This window comes from Protopterus annectens, chromosome 6.part0, assembly GCF_019279795.1.
Source record: "Protopterus annectens isolate FY-2018-M chromosome 6.part0, PAN1.0, whole genome shotgun sequence".
Taxonomy (NCBI): Eukaryota; Metazoa; Chordata; order Ceratodontiformes; family Protopteridae; genus Protopterus; species Protopterus annectens.
This window is the reverse complement of record NC_056737.1, coordinates 1142583883-1142604708: the sequence shown is the minus strand read 5'-3', so window position 1 is coordinate 1142604708 and position 20826 is coordinate 1142583883. Positions and strand designations below refer to the sequence as shown.

At 40.8% G+C, this 20826-nt stretch overlaps 1 protein-coding gene across 1 annotated transcript in view; it reads right to left on the bottom strand.

Moving 5' to 3' along the window:
* CCDC148 (coiled-coil domain containing 148) overlaps positions 1-20826 on the bottom strand; it is a 2032828-nt gene that overhangs the window by 1569238 nt on the left and 442764 nt on the right. The gene's annotated exons all lie outside the window — the stretch shown is intronic.

Below are 20826 nucleotides of genomic sequence, written 5' to 3'. Positions count from 1 at the left end.
GCCTCACATAAACCGGGATTTTGTTCCACAGCATAGGGAGTCTTTGGGTGATGAATCTATCCCTCCAGCACGTCCTATTAATAACCGTGTCGAGGTTTAAGTCTCCCGCCCTTGTGGCTCTGAGGGATCTAGATTTTTTGAGTGTGGCAGTGTTCATGGAATGGCTGTATTACAGGTTCTGAGGTGTGGCTCATATTTTGCACCTGCACAGGACCTTTAATGGATTCCACATCAGTTTGGAGGAGTGCAAATATTGCTTAACACATGTTTTCCACTGTGGTTTTCTGGCCATGGACTGTGGTCAGGATTTGTATATCCAGTGTGATTACTCTATGGTCTGGTTTTGCCAGTGAACAATACACTTCTTATCTTGCCATCCAGTACCCATGTTGCTGATTAGCACATCCAGTATGCTTACCCCTCTTGTGGGAGTGGTATGTTGTTCCTGGGCCTTTTGGTTTATGGATTCTATAAACTTTTGTCCTACACTGATGGAGCTAGTATAATGCTCCCAGTCTATGTCTGGGTATTTTCAGTCAGCCAATATAATGTGGTTTGGGGGACTTGATATATTCATGTATTCCAGCATAGGCCAGGTGCAGTTCCTGCTGTTGGGACAGTAGTCTGTAGCAGGCTATAAACTGGGGGGCAGTTTTAACCACTGTTACTTGACCATGGCTAGTCCATGCTGCTTTTTGTTGTGGTACCAACATGGGGGTGTGGTTATCCTTGACAATTCTTGCTAGTCACCCTCCTTTTGTAGCTTGTTCCATGTTTTGAGGCTGCACAGCACAGTATGAGGTGTAACCTGGTAGTGTTAGGGTGCTGTTGTGAGCCTTGACTCAGTTTTCTGTTACAGCGCAGATATCAACATTCTCCATACTGGGTGAGTTTAGACTGCATGCATCTTGCTGTTTCGACTTATCCCTTATCTTATTCTTATCCCTTCTGATACCTATGGAGATAGGTTTGTGTTTTGAGCCTTACCTATTCAGGGCACACTGTGGGTAACAACAGCCTTTGCCAGTATCCATACAGCCTGCACTGATAGGTGCACGCCAGTCCTAGCAGGTGGTGCATCATGTCATGCTCAGCATGTCATCCCAGACTGGCACACATTGGATCCCCTTTGACTAACTGCGATACTTCAGTCAATTATTGCACTTGATCATCTCATTGTCATGTTGTGGCATGATGCTTGGTGAGGGTAGGATGTTAGTCAGGGTCCTCAGGTGTGCATATAGTACATGGTGTTACATTACTTAACACATAGCATTCATGCCTCAGGTGGTGCTGCAGGGCTGCCTCTGTCGGATGCGCATATTACACTTCCCTGTACATGTTTGAGAGCAGGTTGTGTCATGTTAGGCATCCCTGTTACTATATGAGTGAGTCAGAGAGAAGCATCATTCCCAGGGTTCCTACTGAGCCAGTGTATGTGCTATGCGTTGCCTCTTTGCCAAGGCCAGGGCATACTGGGCACACCTCCTTCTGCCTACTGGGGCAGGCTCAGGTTGTTCCTCCTCCGAGTCACGCTCTGCCTGTGATGGCCTTGGCAATGGTGGGGGCTGTTTGGCCCGGCCCTATGCTGGTCCTGCTGCAGCTGTTTTCGCAAGATCATATTATGTAGCATAGCACATACCAAGACAATTTGGGTACATGTAGTTGGTGTGTACTGCAAAGCTCCACCAGATGTGTCCAGACACCGGAACCATGACTTGAGCAGCCCAAACACACGCTCTATTACATTACGTGTTTGTGCGTGTGCCTCATTATGGCATTCCTGTTCAGGTGTGTGTGCGTTTCTGATGGGTGTCATCAGCCACGGCTCCAGTGCATAACCTGCATCCCCCACTAGGTGTCCATGCAGGATGTCCCCATTGGCAAATGTCTGGTACAGCTGCGTCAAATGCCAGATGTGGGAATCATGGTAGCTCCCAGGACAGCCAGCACACACATTCATTATTATGCCCTGGGCATTACACACGACCTGGCAGTTGATGGAGGGGAAGCCCTTGCGGTTGATGTATGCCCTACCCCGCATCACCGGCTGGTGCTTTGATGCGTGCAGTCTATTGCACCCACTACCTCATTATATTCCACTATTTGCTGGAAGAGACGCATATTGCTGGCCAATACCTCACGGGCATTGGGGAAATGTACATGATCACCGACATGTGCTGACATGGCATCCAGGAACTGGTGCAGTACCCTGGAGGCTGATGCCTGTGATATCCCCATCATATCACCAGTTGGTCTCTGGAAGGTACCTGTTGCTAGTATTCTTAGGCCAACACATACCTTGGTTTCCACTGGGATGGGTTCCCCTCTGTTAGTTCTGTGTGCGAGGCATGGCCTGCACAGCTCCACTATTTGCTGCAGGAGGTCTCTGTCCACTCTATAGCGCTCTACTATCTCCAGCTCATGTAACCCGTGGTAGGTGACCCTGGGCCTGTACACTCTTCTCCATCTCCTCACTGTGGGTTGTCTGGCACCATCTGCATTGTCACCACCCTCAGCAAGTCGCCTATGTCTCATTATGACAGCTATGGCAGCCCCTAACATTTCTGCTCTGAGTTCAGCTTTTTCAGTTTTCACTTCTGATAACTTAACTCCTGTCTTGCAGTGTCTCTTGAGAGAAACATCCTGCACTGCTGTTTACAGAGTTTTAAGTGCTGGGCTGGGCTACTATTCTGCCTGTGTAATTGCCTGCATCTAATTGTTTTCACCTGCTAGCTCCAGCAGTATTCCCTGCTAGCTTCCTACTAAATCTGTTGCTTCCTTTTTCCTTTCTGTTTCCTCAGGGTGGAGCCGTGTGTAAACCAGCAGAAATACGCTCACAGTGGCTTACACGCGCGCACACATACTTACACAGTTCAGAATCTGCTTATTCAGATTAAAACGCGTGCATGCCCGCGCAAACAGTGTTAAACATCTCCCAACACGCTCCCACATGCTCAGTCTGCCTTACACGCACGCACACTGCCTTACTTGCGCTTCATGGCACGCATACACATCCAGCAAGAAACTTTGGTGTAGGCAACAGTGTACACCTTCCATTTCTTGACTTTCTCATGCTTAGTGGCACACCTCTTTCCATGATATCTGTCTGACATCTGTCATGTAAATCTGACCTCCAATGAACTGCATTTCTTTCTACCATTCCCCCCTGTGATGTCACCTATCTCCTACTCTGTTCCTCCCCCTTCTGTAACTCTTACACTACTCAGACTGTGCTCATTTGCTATGTGACGGTGGAATTCAGTATCCTTACACTCATTTGCATCACATTGCCTACTAATGCTTAGTTACATGTCTTAGACTCAGCTTCCCCCCTTAGCAACCACTACACGGTGGCCATGTTGGTTTTGGTCTGCTGGTCCCTGCATTGACATTCCATGTATTGCATAAAACCTACATTTGTAGGTTTAAAACCATAGTTTTTATGTTTTATACAGCGCAGCCCGTTTGCGCGGGGCTGCGCTGGGTTTAAACATCGGCAATCGCCGGAAAAAAAATTATATTTTTAATATATTTGCATCAGGTTACTTTGCCAATGGCCACATATTTGGCCATTGGCATGCTGCCTGACACATATGCACCCTTTATTTGGAGCTGACATGGCTCCATTGCAGTTTTTGCAGAAAAGTACTCAGTTGTCAACTGAGTACATTTCTGCAGCTAAAATGGCTCTTACACGGGCTGTTCTGGGCTTCCTGGATCGCTAATCATCCTCATTTGCATGCTATTCGGCTGCAAGTGAGGTGATTAGCTTATCCACTCCCACTCCGTGTAAGAGCCATTTTAGCTTGTCTCTTACACGGACTTTGGGCTGTTCCTGGATTGCAAAGGCTGCATGGAGTCTTACACTACTCTTAGACTCCGTGCAAGCCTTCATGAATCCGGCCCGTAGTCTTTTAAACCAGAAATTTGAAAGAGGATCTTAGATGAGAACCTGATGAACACCCCCTCAGCCTTCTGTTAAAATTACTCTAGGTTTGAGAGAAATCATTTTGGGTGTCTGACTAGAGAAATGACAGAAGGGTGGTTAGTGTTAATGAATGTGTCTTAATCCCTGGGTGCAATGCTAGATAGCCTGGGGTATGCTGATGGATGATCTGGATGCTTCAAAATAATCTAACTAGTTTCTGCATTCTCCAACCTAAAAGAGAAAGCATAGTCAATTGCTTCTTTAGCTGCCATTTTCCTTTGCTTGTGTTTAGTTGAGGGGGGTCAAGCATTGAAGCTGAAGAAGTGGACAGCATGACTGCATGTGCCAAAGGAGACAACCTCTTCTCAAGATACTGACCAAGGGTCCTAAGAAGATACCATAAGGTTTTTTAAGAGCAAAACCGTTACATGCTTCACAGGATTTAATGTCATGTTCTACCCCAGACAAACTAAACAACTAGTGTGGTTGTCAAGATAAGGTATTTGTCTACCACATTTTCCGACAAAGTCATAACAGTAAAACTCACAAAGTCTATAGTAAATGAAAAAAATAAATCCCCAGTGGGGTATTTATCTGCTTGACTTTCAGAAACTGTAACTGATGTCATGACAGATGTCTGTATGTATGAACACAGCAATAAAGTTCTGAAAATGGCACAGACTTATGTACCTTTTATTCTAGCACCACTGGTATGTGCATATGGCAGATATACACCTCACAGGGGAAGGATTCTGAGCTTTAGTAGACTGGCCAGACATGCAGGGCCTCTGTGTGGAAACTCCTAGATATTAAGAATAATCCAACAGTGTTGCTCTGCCTTCTGTAAAAATAATAATAAAATGTATTTTGTTAATCAGGTTCACTGACTAGACACAATCCCTTTTCCAGGGCAACCCTCAGGCAATGTCTGGTTAAGTGACTTGCTCAAGCAGGCAAAATAGGTTTGACAGAATCAAACCCTGGATGACAGGAATTACAGCTCACACACAACACTCTGCTCCAACTGCCATACTATAAGCCTTATGATGTAAAATGGAAAACAATGGTGTAAATAATGATGACAACCTAAGACATATTATGGCAGGGGATAAGCACCTGGGCAAACTATGTGGTACCGATTAGAAAAAGTAGACTGGTAATCCCTGACAAAAAGTGTTTAGAACACTGAAGAAATAGAAAAAGGAGATTATCATGCAGGGAGCAGATGAAGTGTAATAAGGCTTGGGTTACCTGGATGTAAGTGCATCAGAAGTATGGGTTGCCAGAAGGTTAACTGATGTAGCTTCTGTTACAGGTGTGAAGGATTTGTTGAAAAGTGTTCTGCCACATATGGTATCCCTACTGAGTAGGCCAGAGGTGACATTCCATTTATGAAGCAATTGCTGAGAATGTCATACTGGACAGAATGAAGCCATATGCTACAAGGAGAGGCTGATATGGTTACATGTCAGACAGCATGTTTGATGGCTAGATATATTACAAAGTCACAGCATTTTACAACTGTTTGTAAGGAAAATTTTTCACAAATATTTTATATGGACTTTTCTATCTCCAGATGCCCACTGTTGGAGGTGGAATGAAGATGCATCATGTAAAAGTGAAAATATTTTTAATATTCAGGTTTAACGAGTTTTACAGATGAATTCACACATTCATTGTCAAAGCTTTTACAAAATTATGTACAGAGTAGGCAGAAACCTTATATTATTGGGGTAGGATAATGATATTGTAACAGTTTGTAAAGGGTTACCGTATTTTACTGCTGCTAGTAAAATGCACAATAACCTAGAGATGGAAATTATGTGTGGTCCCAACAGTTGTTGTGTCTTTGGGGTTATCCCGGTTAGGGGTCACCACAGCGGAACTGCTAATGTTTGGTATCGGATTTTTACGTGCCGAGTTACCAGTCCTGACGCACAACCTTCAAAGAAGGCATGCCCATTCACGCATGATTCCACACAGAAGACGCTCTAGCTGAGAATTGAACGGGACAACGTCTTGCTGTGAGGCGACAACGCTACCGCAGCACTGGTCCCAACAGTGAGGGAAGTAATTCAAAAACAAAGGAATTAGAGAAAGTTGAATTACAAAGAATTTCCATGAAGAAACTATGTACCTAGGGAACTGACTTGGAAAAAATGTGTAAGGAAATCATTAGGAACTAACCTAACAGATTACGGCAGATTGACTGTCGTTTGGGAAGAAACTTCTTTGTCCCTTTTTTGTATACTTTTTTTTTTTTAAAGTTGTATAAGTGATGATGATGGTAAACCTTTCTGCTATCTAGGAGCTGAAGACTCATATTATATAAAACTGAAGCGACAAGATGTATCTTTTGCTTTAAGTATGTTGAAGAGACTATTCATTATCTATTAATTTATTTATATTTTTAATTCATTTCGTAGGTTTCACAGTTTATATTGTTGATAAAAATGATTCTGATGTGTTTCTTAAATGAGAAATATTGAAAGAGTACCGCTGAAAGATAATTAGCATAACTGTCTAAATACGAATTCAGACATGAAGATTTGCGCACACGTGTGTGTGTGTGTGTAGAAACAAATAAATATAGATGTATAGATATAGGTTTAGAAACACACCAGAGGCACAAGTTTAAATAAAAAAATTAACAGGTTGATTAATCCCAGGAGAAAACTGTGGAAAATAGCCCATCACATTAACTCTGAACAGTATTACACACTGAGAAAAGTATGGTTACACCTAACTACACAGTCCATGTCAAAAGTCCAAATAACAGCCTCTTTACAAACAAACTGTTCATCTTTTAAATATGGAGCTGTAGACCCTGCCTGACTTTCTCTCCAGCTTCAGCAATCAAGTCTTGAGACAATTTTTCCCAGATGCCACATCCACAAATTAGCTCCAAATAGAATGGGGAACAACAAATTTCGGATGTTCCAATGAACCTCTAACTAAGGAAGTTACTTTCTTAGTGTTCTTTGAATAGGAAAGCTCTTTTTATGCAATACAAAATAGACAACTGGTGTCACACAGTCTAATTAATACACCTGATTGCTGAATGAATTTTAACAAGCACAAGTCCCTTTACTCATTTTTAAAAGCACCTTGTACATTTTTCCATAAACAACACATTGTTAAAGGTACATTCCTCCTTTTTATAATGTACAGAATGTTTTATATGTATGTGTGCCCGTAAATATATATGTGTGTGTGTGTGCACGTGCATCTAAGTGTTAGACTCAAGACTTTTGGTTGAAAATTCATTTTGCTGACTCCTAATGTCCGAATCCAAATAGTCAAAATCCCATTTGGTTGAATGCCTACTTGGTAGAAAATACAGTTAGCTAACTGTGTTGCATACAGTTGTGTAACTAGCCAAGGAGAAGAAATGTATAAAAATATATGAAGAAATGTTACCTGGTGATTGGTATTAGCTCTACACAATCCCTGTTAATGCGGATTCTGTTTGGGTACTGCCAGCGATGCTTTATGTGAGGGGTTGTCTTTGTGGTTGTGCAGCCATGGAGTTAGTATATTTATGTAAAGGGGTGGGGTTTTTTTTGGTGGTGGGGGCTTTTGCTTCCTGTTTAAAAAGGCACTGTCTTTTGAGACAGGCCCAATAAAATCAGTAGGTGACTCAGACCTTTTGTGAGAAGAATCCCTTTCATTAGCACTGACTGCAGCATGCATGTCACACAGGTGCTGCCTCACAGCACTTAGTGTTTTCAGTTTTGTTCCCAGCTGGAGTGCCATCTGTGTGGAATCTGCATGTCATCCTTACGTCTACTTGCATTGGTACTGGCATCTCCTTTTCCCTATCACAAGGATTTCATCAAATTTACAGCAGCACTGGGCATCTTTAGCATAAATGGGTTAGTAAGTAAGGCTCTCCTACCTTTATAGAAAACTATGCTTGGTTTTGAACACATACAAGTTCATAGGTATACACAAGGCTAACGACCAACAGGGCCTTTATAAGTCTAGCCATGCAATCCAACTCAATTGTGTCCTTATGTATCATGGGCATTTTTTATGAGGGATTATGATTTTTAGGAAGTTTCTAGAGGTTATGCAGGGGGTATGTTAGTGTGGGCATTACTGCCTCCCTGTCTATAGAAACACTGGGTCCAGTATATAAGTAATATTAATCACAAGTCTACAGAAATTGCCAAGAATAGTATGCATTTTCAAGGCAAGAAACTGCAAAGAAAGAAAAAGTAAAACATAGAAACATGGAGAGTTTGGCATTATTTCCAAAAGAGCCAGATCTCACTATGACCAAACTGATTTCTTAGTGGGAAGTTAGATGAAGAACACCCTTAAGGAACATTTTAACTTTAAGCCACAGAACTAGGGAAGGTTTCCAAGGAAGAAATGTTGCCAAGGCAGAAAAGGGACCTTAATGGAAGAGTAAGAAAATAAGTTAAGCAGAATAGTGAGATGCTTTGGAAAGGGAAGTTAGCTGTTCCCAGTACATCATATAAAACTTTCTAGTAGAACATTTCCTGACATGTTGTACAAGCCCAGCCACCTGCCGAGAAGGTCTTAATTCTGATCATAATCTCAAACTCTGCAGGACAAAATAAATATAGTGAGGAGTGCAATGCCCCCCTGGCAAAGAAGATTAGCACAGAGCTAACCTCTGTAAAAGAAGGAAATACCAAGGCTATTTTGGCTACAGAGGTACTATCAGAGTTAAATGAATTAAAAGTTATGTACTCACCAAAACTAGGCATCTGTGTTGTCCATTTTCATTCTTCCTCAATGAATGGGTTATGGATCCGATCCTCAGATCTGACTCAGCTGCATATTTTAGACTTTGGATAGAAGCCAGTCTTGGTAAAGAAATGTCTTGTTGAGAATAGATCCAAGAAATGCAATCAGTTATCCATTTAGCCAATGTAACTTTAGAAACTGGATAACCCAGATGATTTGATGAGAAGGATACAAATTAGCTGATGTGATTTTCTAATTTGTTTCATTCTGTGTAGATAAACCTGTAATTGCCTGTGCACATCCAGGAGATGTAGCATGCATTCCCCTTCGTTTGAAAAAATTGGAAAGAAAAAATGATAAATGACTGGCTTGGTTAATGTTAGATTCAGAAGCCACTTTAGCTATTAAAAAAAAAAAGGGGGGGGGGGTTTGTTTGTAAAGTTCAGAATTTCTTTTTGCAGAAGTGATACTAAAGGGCTGTTTTCTCATGACAGGAATTTTAAAACATTTTTGCTGAAGGTTCAAAGGGTTTCTGAGTCAGACCTTGTAGCACCACACCAGATCCCAGGGAGGTGAAGGACCTTTATCGGAGGTCTAAGGAGAAAAGTGCCTTTCAGAAAAGCTTTATATAACTTTGTAGAGGCCAAAGAATAATTTTTATCTCCTATATGAACATTTGAAATGGCTGCCAATTGTAGTTTAATCATAGAAGAAACTAGCTCCTTCTTTGAAAAGTGTAGCCAGAGAATCAAGAACAGCAGAAACCAGGGCAGTAATAGAATCTACATTATTTCTCAATGCCCAAAAGGAAAATCTTTTCCACTTGCTCTTGCAAACCTTCTCGGTGAGGTCTTTTTGCAAGGATAACAGAATGGTACATACTGGGGAAGAAAGCCTGGGCTGTCTGGCTATTATTGGAACTGGAGAAAGAACACAGTTAGTTTGAGGGCTGGGATATTGGAATGACTCTTCCCTGAGGGGTGTGAGAGGAGATCTGGAGTTGGGTCCAGTACCCAGGAAGGATAGAGAAGGTAAGACCAAAGGAAGGGGAACCACACTTGTTGAGGCCAGTAGGGGGCAACAAGGATGGCTGAGCTCTTCAACTGGATTGTTTTCTGTAGGAATTTGGGAATCAAAGGACGTGTGGATAAGCGTGAAGGAGAGCGGATGGCCAAACATGGGCTAGAGCATCCCCTTGTGACTTCCCCGAGTGGGGAACAGGGCAAAATACCTGATGCACTTCTTGTTGTGTGGGGATGCAGACGAGTTGCAGCAATGATGGCCCCAACTGAAAATTTCCTCCACCACTGATCGACAGACCACTCATGAGGCATCAGGATGGACCTATTTAACTTATCTGCTAGCATATTGGTTTTCCCCAGAATATGCATTGCAATTAGAAGTTGGTTGGTGGAGATCGTCCATTGCCACACTCTCATAGGCTCTCTGCAGAGAGGACAAGACCAGGTTCCCCCTTTTTGTTGATGTACCAGCCTACAGACATGTTGTCAGTCTGAAATGCAGTAGTCCCTAAAGGAAGAGCATCTTGAAATGCCTGCAAGGCTAACAGTACTACTCTCATCTCCAGGATATTGATATGCAAATTGGTCTCTTGGGAGAACACGTGCCTTGGACTGTCTTTCCCAAGTAATGCCTAACCACCCCAACTTGGAGCCATCCATAATCACAGTGGCCAATGAGGGTAGTAAAACAAAGGGTCAGGCTAGATAAATGCCGTCCCACTGGAGCCACCAATGGATGTGGTGTTTGCAAACTGGTGTTAGCTTGACTGAAAAATATATGGGTTGTCAAAGAATATGCCACTGAACAGCTAGAGTCCATTGAAGAACATACATATAGTAACATGCTGAAAGAAGTAGGGCTATTGATGATGCCATAGGCCCCAGCCCTTGAAGAATGTATCTGCCTGGAAGAGATGGATGGGATGGAATCTGATGAATCTGAGATCTGAGTGTATCTATGCAATGAGTTGGTAAATATGCAATTTGATTTGTCACTTTCAAATGTGCATCAATAAACTCCAAGCTCTGTACTGGTGTCAGATTTGACTTGGTGTAATTGATTGTTATTCCCAGTGAATGACAAATCTGGCGCAAATAGTCCCTGTATTGTTGAAGGAGATGCACAACGGGGCAGTGAGGAGTCTATCATTGAGTTATGGTAACACTCAAAATCCTTTTAATCTCAAGTGAGCTGCTACCACTGCCATACACTAGGTGAACACCCTGGGGACTGTGCTAAGTTCAAAAGGCAGGGCTCTGAACTGCTAATGATTGGCTCTAGCTGAAACCTTAAGTATCTTCAGGAGTGCCTATTTATTTTGATATGACAGTATGCATCCTAAAGATCTCTAGAGCACATCCAAATCTCCTTGTGAAGAAATGACAAAATGGACTGGACTGTGACCATTCAGAAATGGTATGAAGTAACCCCTGGATAATATTTTTAGAACCGAGGTATCTTTTGTTATAGTAGCCCAGGCATCTGGGTGCAAGGACAGTCGGACTGCACTTCAGGAGCACTGATAGGGTCTATCTGGAAAAGAATCACAGAAACCTTGATTTTGCAAGCTTCCTCTGCCTCTAGGGTGATGTCTACCATGAGAACTGTCTCCTTTGTCTCTGAAAGAATTGTCTCCACGTGGATCTTGGAAAGGTCCCAGAGATTTGCAAAACCACATTTTCTTACCACCTCTCTGATTACTACAGAATGTTTGTTGAGGTGTAGAAAACTTGATTCCCATGGCAGACAAGGTCTTTCCTTATTGTTCCCTGTGGGTAGATGGGCCAAACAAAGATGTTCCACCAAAAGAAGCACTGATGAAAGACATACTGAAAGGCTCTGCAAAGTCGCATAGTAACATCCAGGCATGTCTTCTTACAGCAATGCATGAACCGGCAGCATGTCAGGCACCTTCAGCTGAGTGAGAGATCAACCTCATTGATGCGTTGGAAATTGATAAAAGCGTGGCCAGCTGAGAAGATGATCTTTTGAAATCCTCTGCAAACATGGACTCAAAATTTGACAGTTCTTTGGTCATATCTCTCTGTAACCTTGTAAAGGGTGCCAGATACTTAAGAGACTCCAAGGCAAATACTGTTGAGTCAAAGACTCACTTTTTGAATCTGTCCAGCACCATAGACTCTCTGTTTGGCAGGTGGACAGATGGATTATGTTCTGTTAGCTTTTTAGTGGCCACCACTATAGCATCTACTGGGACTCCTTTGCTCCAGCAGTGTTTATCTTTAGGGGGAGTTAGGAATTTGTCAGGTTGGTGCTATATAGGTTCAATGGAATTTGACTCCTTCCATGCCTGGTGAGAGACTATATCATCGAGATCATCCACCGGGGGTTCACCCAAGACATAGATGGGCCAGAACCAAAAGCTTCCAAAAATATTGATTCTTCTGCAGGTATCTTCAGTGAAAGATTCCAACAGGGAATCTATGTGCCTTCGCTTGCATGTCTTCTTCTAATGGATCTCCTCGGGAGGGGGGGGGGGTTCAGAGGAGGTATCAGAAGAGAGGGGGAGTTCCTCTACGGGGACTGACTTGAAGCTAGCTTGGACTGGCTATCCCTGTAGAACAGGCCTGATGGACTCAGAGCTCAGAATCAAAGAGGGAATAAGAGGTGGATCCAAGGGATGAGATACCGGATCTCTAGAAAGAGAAAACGGCCTTTCCACAACCTCGAATGCAGACAGACCCTGAGAACCCACGGCCACCTACACCTGAGCCGAGACTTCCAGTATGGGTATATCATGACTCTGGCTAGATCTGTGCCTGGAGGAGGGAACCAAACCCAAAGCTCTCATTGCCAAGGAGCCAGGGAGTGGGGATGGATCCGATAATACTGGAGTAGATCCTGGCCCTATGGATCCTATGCCAATGATATGGCTCCAGGACCATTCCAATCTGAAGGAATAGGAGCAAAACTGGAAAGGGATGCTGTTGGAGTTGAGGAAGTAATTCTCTTCCGATACAGCTCCAGACCTCTCAGTGCTCTTGGACCCTGGAGGTCTGAAACCAAAGGATGGATCGAAGAAGGAGATAATACTGTATGATTAGTGGCCTGAAGACTCATGGATCCAATAGGAGAGAGCAAAAATGACCCCCATCTGGATTTCATCTCTGAACTTTCACATCTTCCCATCCACATCCACTTCAGAAAGACTTCTGGAGGATGTCATAGACTGGGGCCTAGAGTGTTTTTGGGAGTTTGCATAAAGAGGGAATGGAGCCTAGGGGAGACCATATCCAAAATAAACTCTAGGGAGAGAACTCTTGGAGTATATGGCATACTAAGTTTCAGATCCGAGGGCTTGGGATCTGAAACCTAAGCTGTGGGGCTTGCTGAAATAATTCAGTTCCAAAACTTTAGGATCCTAAGATTTTGGATCTGAAGTGTGTACTTTTGCATCTGAGGACATCGGATACGATATTCCTGCAACTTTCAAAGGTAGTTCTGAGGAAGTCCTGGGGAACTTCAACAGGGAGCACTTTCTATGCTTTGATGGAGTTTTAGAGGTTTTACTGGAGGTTTGAGCCCCTGAAGAAGAAGAAGCAGTTGAAGAAGGAAGTAGACCCTTCAATATAAGTTTGCTGTGTCAATCAGCTAATGCCCTTGTGTTAAAAGCAGCATTACCTTTACATTGTCGATCCCAATATGGGCGAAACGACTTCCGTGAATACCGAAGTGCGAACATCTCCAACGTCGAATTCCGAATAAGCGAATGACAAAACCTTGCCCCTTTTTGACCCATGGTAGCAATGGTGTGGAGGTGTGGCATGGCCAGAAATGTCGAATGTCAAACTACTTTCGACATTTAAAATTTTTTGTGGTTTTGGTTTGCTTAAATGAGTCGATTAAGTGGCCGGTCGATGGTGTGATTGACGATATAAAGGTAAACCATACATTACAGCAGATGGTGTTTAAATGAGTTGCTCTGAGTCAATAGATGCACTTCTTGTGTGCATCTGAGTTAGGGATTTTTGTGCCCACAAGAAGTGCACTTTTTAAATCCTGTCAGCTTGACAGCCATAACAGTTGAAGACATGTTTAACAGAGAAAGTATAAAAGAATAAGACTTTTTTTGTTAAATAAATATTTTAGAAAGAAAGAAAAAATTACCAGCAATGGTAATAAAGAATTACCCTGTAAAGGAGGGTAGAAAGAGAAGAAGGGTACAGAAAAGAGGATTACCAACTATGGTAAAATAAGAATATACTATAATAAAAAATATAGCAACTACTCTGATCGCAGAAAAGAAACCGGAAGCTAAAAGGGAGGTTGTAGTAAAAAATGGTGGAATTTAAGATAAGGGTAACTTTCACTTATCACTTATGAAAAACTTAAAAACAAAAACGATCAAAAGAAGGACCTACATTTCAGCATAATGGCGGCAAACAAAATCTGAGGTATTGAGGGTGGATAAGGCATTATGGGTAGAGGGAGGAGCTCAAGAGTTGGATCCAAAGTCTAAAGTATGCGGCAAAGTCAGATCAGAGGATCAGATCCATAATCTATTCGTTGAGAAAGAATGAAAATGACAGCATCAAATGCTTTTGTTTTCTTGTCTTTAACAAAACTTTCTGAACCAAAGGAAAGAGTGGAAATTTTTATACAGAAAATTCCCTTCCAACACAATGTTGGAGTCAAACTCTGAAGTTAAGTATATTTTCCCTTGAATGCAAACAGATTTGATTTGAGCATTTCTCGTATACAGGAAAAGTGGTGGAAAACTACGTTGCAGGTTCCACTCATGATCCAGGTACACAGAGAAGATTAACTAGTCTACCTATACTGGTTTATGTGGAAAGACTGGTGGGCAGTGACTGAAAATTTAGGACTACAGTAACACTGATAGTAGCATGACCATCCTCCAATGTTTTTAGGGCATTGTGCTGCTTTGTTTGTTCATTTAGTATATTTCTGCTACACTGCTGGTTAACATCTGAAGAAATTTATGCAAGAGACAATTTATAAACTGCTTGGCAGCTAAAGTTATAGACAGCAAATGCTTTAGAGTGATGCATAGTTCCATTTGTTAAAGAGACAATTTGTCTAGGACTGATCTGTACAGCACCTGTACTCCATAAACCAAGTCTAGGACATCTGCCATCACAGCCAGTGATGGAGGAAGGGAGAGAAATGGCCTGCTACAGTTGAAATGTTCTGATATTACTCAACGGTGCTGCTCTTTGATGACATCATTCAGCACCAAAGGAAAGTCTGTTTGACTGATTATCTGACAGGTGCCAGGAATCCCAAATATAGTGCCAAAATGTTATCATTTGAAGCCTGGAGCTGTACACTAAAATGATGCTGAACGACATGAGCCTGGTTGAAAGTGTGGACTACTGTGAAAGCCACTGCAAGCAGGATATCAGGCTATATGCCCTCAGATTTATCACATACTACTTCTTGTACTGTACAGATATGGACCCACAGGCATGCCTCTCACTAGGAGAACAAAAATACAATGTCTTTTTGCTCACTTTAAGCGTCAGATTATCTAGAAAGGGAATAATCATGTTCAAGGGCATTAGCAAATGATCATCGAATCAGAGGTGTACCTAAGTCTAAGTTGAGAAGCAAAAAAAGGCTCTTCCTGTCTTTAAAAGTGGAGCTTATTCTACACACAGAGCGCAAAAGCACTGTAATTCTTAAAAAAAAAAAGATTTTTTACCTTTTAAACTATAGCAAACTACTTGTTAAAATGCAGCAAATAGCTGTCACTTTTTTCCCTTATAAACTGTTGCAAATTGTAGCCACATGCATACCCATACATATGTGTGTGTGCATGGGTATGTATGTGGTTACATGGGTGAATGCTACCTATCTGCTAAAATCTGCATCACTTACCTCTAACATGATAGGTAAGTGTGAATGCATGTATAGGTATGAGTGGTATAAGTGTGTGTGTGTGTGTGTGTGTGAGTCAGTCTGGGAGGCTGCAGTAGGGGGGTTAGTTAAGGGATAAATAGAATATATGTGTGCCCATATATGGGCAACAGGGTGAATGTATTCCTAAGTGCAACAGAGTGAAGGTGAGGTGGGGGCTGTGTGTGTATATTTATGTGTACTGAGGGGGTACTGTCATAACGCCACTTTCCCCTAATCTAAAAAGCAAATCATACAGTATTGATGGGGAATACTAGACATCAAGTATAAGTGTTTATATTGTGCCTTAAAGGAACTTTTTTTTCTACATGAAAGACATGGGAGAAGGGGGAACACTAGACACCAGAGGATACGCTATATAGTATGCCCTAAAAGCAGTTAAAACTATTCAAATCCTGTTCTTCAGGCACTGACATACAGTGTTAGTCCTGCATGCCCATAGACACCAATGATGCAGCTAGAATATTACTCAAGTATTGAAAATGAAAAACAATGAAAGTAAAAGGTGGTGAAAACTTTTGAACCTTGCACCCTTGACACTGAAAGCAGCAGCCTTAAACTGCTACTCTAATAGGCCAGTTAATGTAACAGGGCTTTTTGATAAAATGAGACGTATGAAACGTTAATGTCTGATATTATTCAATGATTGCAATATTCGGAGAGTTATGAGGGACAAGAGACCTATAAAGTCAGGGATGATCAGCTGAGAAGGCAGGGATGTGTCCATGGGTGGGGTGCTTTGGGACAAAGATGGATAAAGACTAGATGACACCAGACATAATTTTTTAAATATGACTTGGAGTCACTTAAAAAGTTAAAAGAGCAACAAGTCAACCATCATAATCCAGTTTCTGAACAATAAAAAGTATGGCATTATTGACTGACTGAAATCATCCATGATTTACAATGGCAGGGAAAAAAGAAGTGAAACTGGGGACATTATGCCAACTCAGCAATAAGTATGGTGTGTGTGTGTGTGTGTGTGTGTGTGTGTGAGTGTGTGTGTGTGTGTCAGGGGGTGTGGAAAAGTGAATTGCCTGTGCCAATGCAATGCATGGGCCACCAACAACAGGAAAAATGCTAATTTAAACTGGCAGTAGTTAAAGGCAATCTAGAGGCATTCAAATTAGTCAATAAGGTGTGTAAAATGGTTATATCCACTGTATATATCCACTGTATATATCCATGTCTATATATATGATTCTAATGTACCCATTACTGTATCATTGCAGTTAATATGTTTCTGAATCACTATTTCCTGTGTTGTGTAAACAGCCCCTTTTCTCTGAAGCTCTTAACACCAGTGGTGGGGTTCTGAATCCCCAGGAATGTTACACTTGCAAATCACGGAAAAGAGCTAAGCAGAAACATCTTTCTAATGAATCATAAATATTACTAATACTATGCCACAGAACAGAAAGAATATAATTTTTTAGCATAAACAATTCACTTTATGATCATTTGCAAAATTACTGCAAAGGTCTGAAACTGACATTCTGATTCTCTTAAATTGTCTTGGCAGCTGCAAAATGTACCCAACTATAATTGGAAAGCTGCTGGAAGCAGTATGCATTGTACTGATCCACATCACAGCATTGTCTTAGGCCTGAAAACCATTACGTAGAACATGTTTATATTAAAACTGTCTCTTGTAAATCTATCTTATACTTGTGCAAAGAAAATAAATGCTCCAATTACTTTATAAAGCCTGCCTTTCTTTGGAAAGGAGACAAAACTTCATTCAAAACATTCAGATATTAGTTGCAGAAAATAACTAAATTTGAAATAATTTTGTCTGAAATCATCTTCTACAATTAGGCCCTATAAGTCATCAAATTCTCTATACTTTACTTCCAAATTCAAGGATAGAATTAAAGCTAGGGAGATGTTTCAGAATGAGTACTGGAAATAAATTAGTCCATCATTTCTGACTGAAAACTGGATATTAAACTGCTCCATTAAATGATGTTAGCAAATTTCTAATAATCTCAAAATTAAATATTTTATCTAAAACAACTTTAAAATGATTGGGTGGCCCATTATGCTTCTTTGGGATATTTTACATCAGAAACCTCAGAAGGGTCTGAAAAAGTCATTGAAAAAAACAGCTTCATGCCAATATGTACAGTAGATATAAAAAGTTTACACACCCCTATTAAAATGCCAGGTTTTTGTGATATAAAAAATGAGACCACAATAAATCATTTCAAAACTTTTTCCACCTTTAATGTGACCTATAATATGTACAATTCAATTGAAAAACAAACAAATCTGTTAGGGGAAAAAATATAATAATTATTGGTATATAATTTTTAGGGTAGCTTGCAGGTTCACTCTGAAGTAGGAGCATTGTTTTGCCTGTTGTTAGTCAGGTTGGTGTCTGTTCGGGGTGTGCATATAAATAGTTCTTATTCATGGTTACATCTTTGTGCAAAGATGTTAATACTTTAACCAAGAATTAGGTACGGCATCTGCGCCTGGGGTTTTCCAGTTATAGGCTTTTCTTAACTTTGTTTCAATCTCTCTGGCTATTACTTCATCCCATTTCACATCTTGCACCTTTAAACTTCTTATTCTTTCTTTAACTTCTTCTATCCATTTAGCATCTTTGTTATGTTCCACAGAATCTTCATAAATACTTCTCCAAAATGTATCTATTTCCTCTTTTTTTGGCATCTTTCAATTCCTTTTACCTTGTTTCCCAATTCTCTATAAAACTTTTTTGGGTCATCAGTAAATTGCTTAGTTTGTACTTTTCCTTTATATTTATCTGTGTATCTTCTAAGTTTTTCCTCCTGTGCTGACATTTCTAGTTTATTTGCAATAGTGCATAATAGATCCTGGTCTGTTTTATACTGCACATTGCTTTCATCACATCTAGCTTTCTTAGTATTTTTATCTATTCCCTCTTCTATAGTCTTCTAACAGTGATACTTCTTGTCTTAATTGCTTTATAGTTTTCTCTATTCAATACCACCATGATGGCATTCAATTTATCCCCTTCCTTTACCTCTCTACCCTGTGTTCTTGTAGTAGAACTTTATCAGTTATTAATTTAGCAGCACAGTAACGTATCCTGTTTACTTCTGTTATATCGCATGGATCTCTATGGACATTCTTAATTACTGCATTCATTTGTTTTATCAGACTTCTGACTTTTGGGGTTTTATTGACCTTCTGCAAAGGCAGGAGTCAGAGCTGGATGTGGCAGAGTTAAATATGTTAAGATTTGCACTGGGTGTGACTAGGATGGACAGGATTAGGAATCAGTATATTAGAGGGTCAGCTCAGGTTGGACAGTTTGGAGACAAAGCAAGAGAGGCGAGATTGCGTTGGTTTGGACATGTGCTGAGGAGGGATGCTGGGTATATTGGGAAAAGGATACTAAGGATGGAGCTGCCAGATAAGAGGAAAAGAGGAAGGCCTAAGATAAGGTTTATGGATGTGGTGAGAGAAGACATGCAGGTGGTTGGTGTGAAAGAGCATGATGCAGAGGACAGGAAGAAATGGAAACAGATGATCCACTGTGGCGACACCTAATGGGAACAGCCGAAAGAAGATGATGATTGACCTTCTGCAGTCTGTTTTGCTTATTGATCTTAATACATCTATCCATGTCTATTAAATCAAGCAACTTTTCTCTTAGCTCATTTTCTTCCAAACTGAGGGCACATCCCTTTTTTTCCATTTCCTGTGGGCATTCTATAGAATGTTTTATAGCATCTTCCTGTGGCAGCTTCTCTTCAATTTCGTCCTGTGCCATCCGTTGCTCTGTCATATGGGAACTCACTGGCCTATCACTCCTCAACAATGACTGCATCAGAGTTCCCACAGTTTCCTGTTCCTTTCCTTGCTGTCTAGCTTCAAGTGAATGTTTATACTGGTTTCCTGTGAAAGGCTCCAAAATATTTTGATATGGCACCTGAACGATTGCTTCTTGTTCCACTGGTTTCCCCTTAATTTGGATATCCATTATTCTATCCTGTTGCAGTGCTTTCTGCATTCGATTTTCTACACTGAATCCTTCACTTTGCAGGTACTACATAACTTCAGTTTCTATTTCTTTAACTTCTCTATTACTAATCTCCTTTTCTACTTTTCCTCTTTGTCTTATTTTTTGTATTGTAAAGTTTTCCATGTCCGGATTCCTTTGCCTGTATTTCTCTTCAAATATCTTTGGTGCTACTCTTTTTTTGTAATGGTTAGTTTTGCTTTCTCCTTTGTATAAATATTACACCATATTAAATGTCATTTTCTTTCCCATGTCCATATTTCTTCTTCAGATGTCTCCTCATCTTCCTTTTTCTCCTTACTTTGGGGAACTCAATCCATCATGCTGTGATGTAACCTGTGTTAGACCTTCTACACCAAATCCTTCACTTTGCAGGCACTCCATAACTTCAACTTTTATTTTTTAACTACTACTTTACTAATCTTCTTTTCTACATTCCCTCTTTGTATTTTTTTTTTATTGTGAAATTTTCCATATCTGGATGCCTTTGCCTGTATTTCTCTTCGAATATCTTTGGGACTGCCTTCTTTATATTGAACAATTTGGCTTTTTCCTTAGCATAAATATTGCACCATATCAAATCTCGCTTTCTTTCCTGTGTCCATATTTGTTTTTTATACTTTTCAAATATCTCTAGGTTTTGTTGTTTATATTTTTGCACTTCCTGAGATGCTTCCTTTTCCAAACAGATGAAGTTTCTTGATCTATATACTGTTTTTCACAAATCTGTTGTATCAATGAATGCAAATCTTCATTTGAAGCTTGACAGTTTTTCTTTGCAGAAGTTTTTTTTCTTTCCTCTAATTTCTCTCTCTAATCATTTTGTACATCTTGTATCTGGAAATTCTGGTCTTTTTTTGCATAATAGTAACATAATTTCTTTCTTATCCTCAATAGTTCAGTCTAATATCTTTATGGCTCTTCTTTGGCCTATCAGTTTTTGTGATTTTTGTGGACCGCTACTTTCTTCTACAACACGGGGGTCATCCTCCCCCTGGGCCTGGCTCCATTGTAGGAATGTTTCCATATTTTGAGGATTCTACACTGTCATTTTCTCCAGTCCTGGCACCAGTGCGCCTACCAGGATTGGACACTTTTTTATCCTGGGTCTTGTGCACTCAGCTATCTGTTTCAATTTTTGATCTACTTCTGTTCATGATATATGTTATATAAATACAGTCTATATATCAGTGTTACCTCTGTGAGATTTTGTGAAAACAGGGTCCACCTCGCGAAGGTA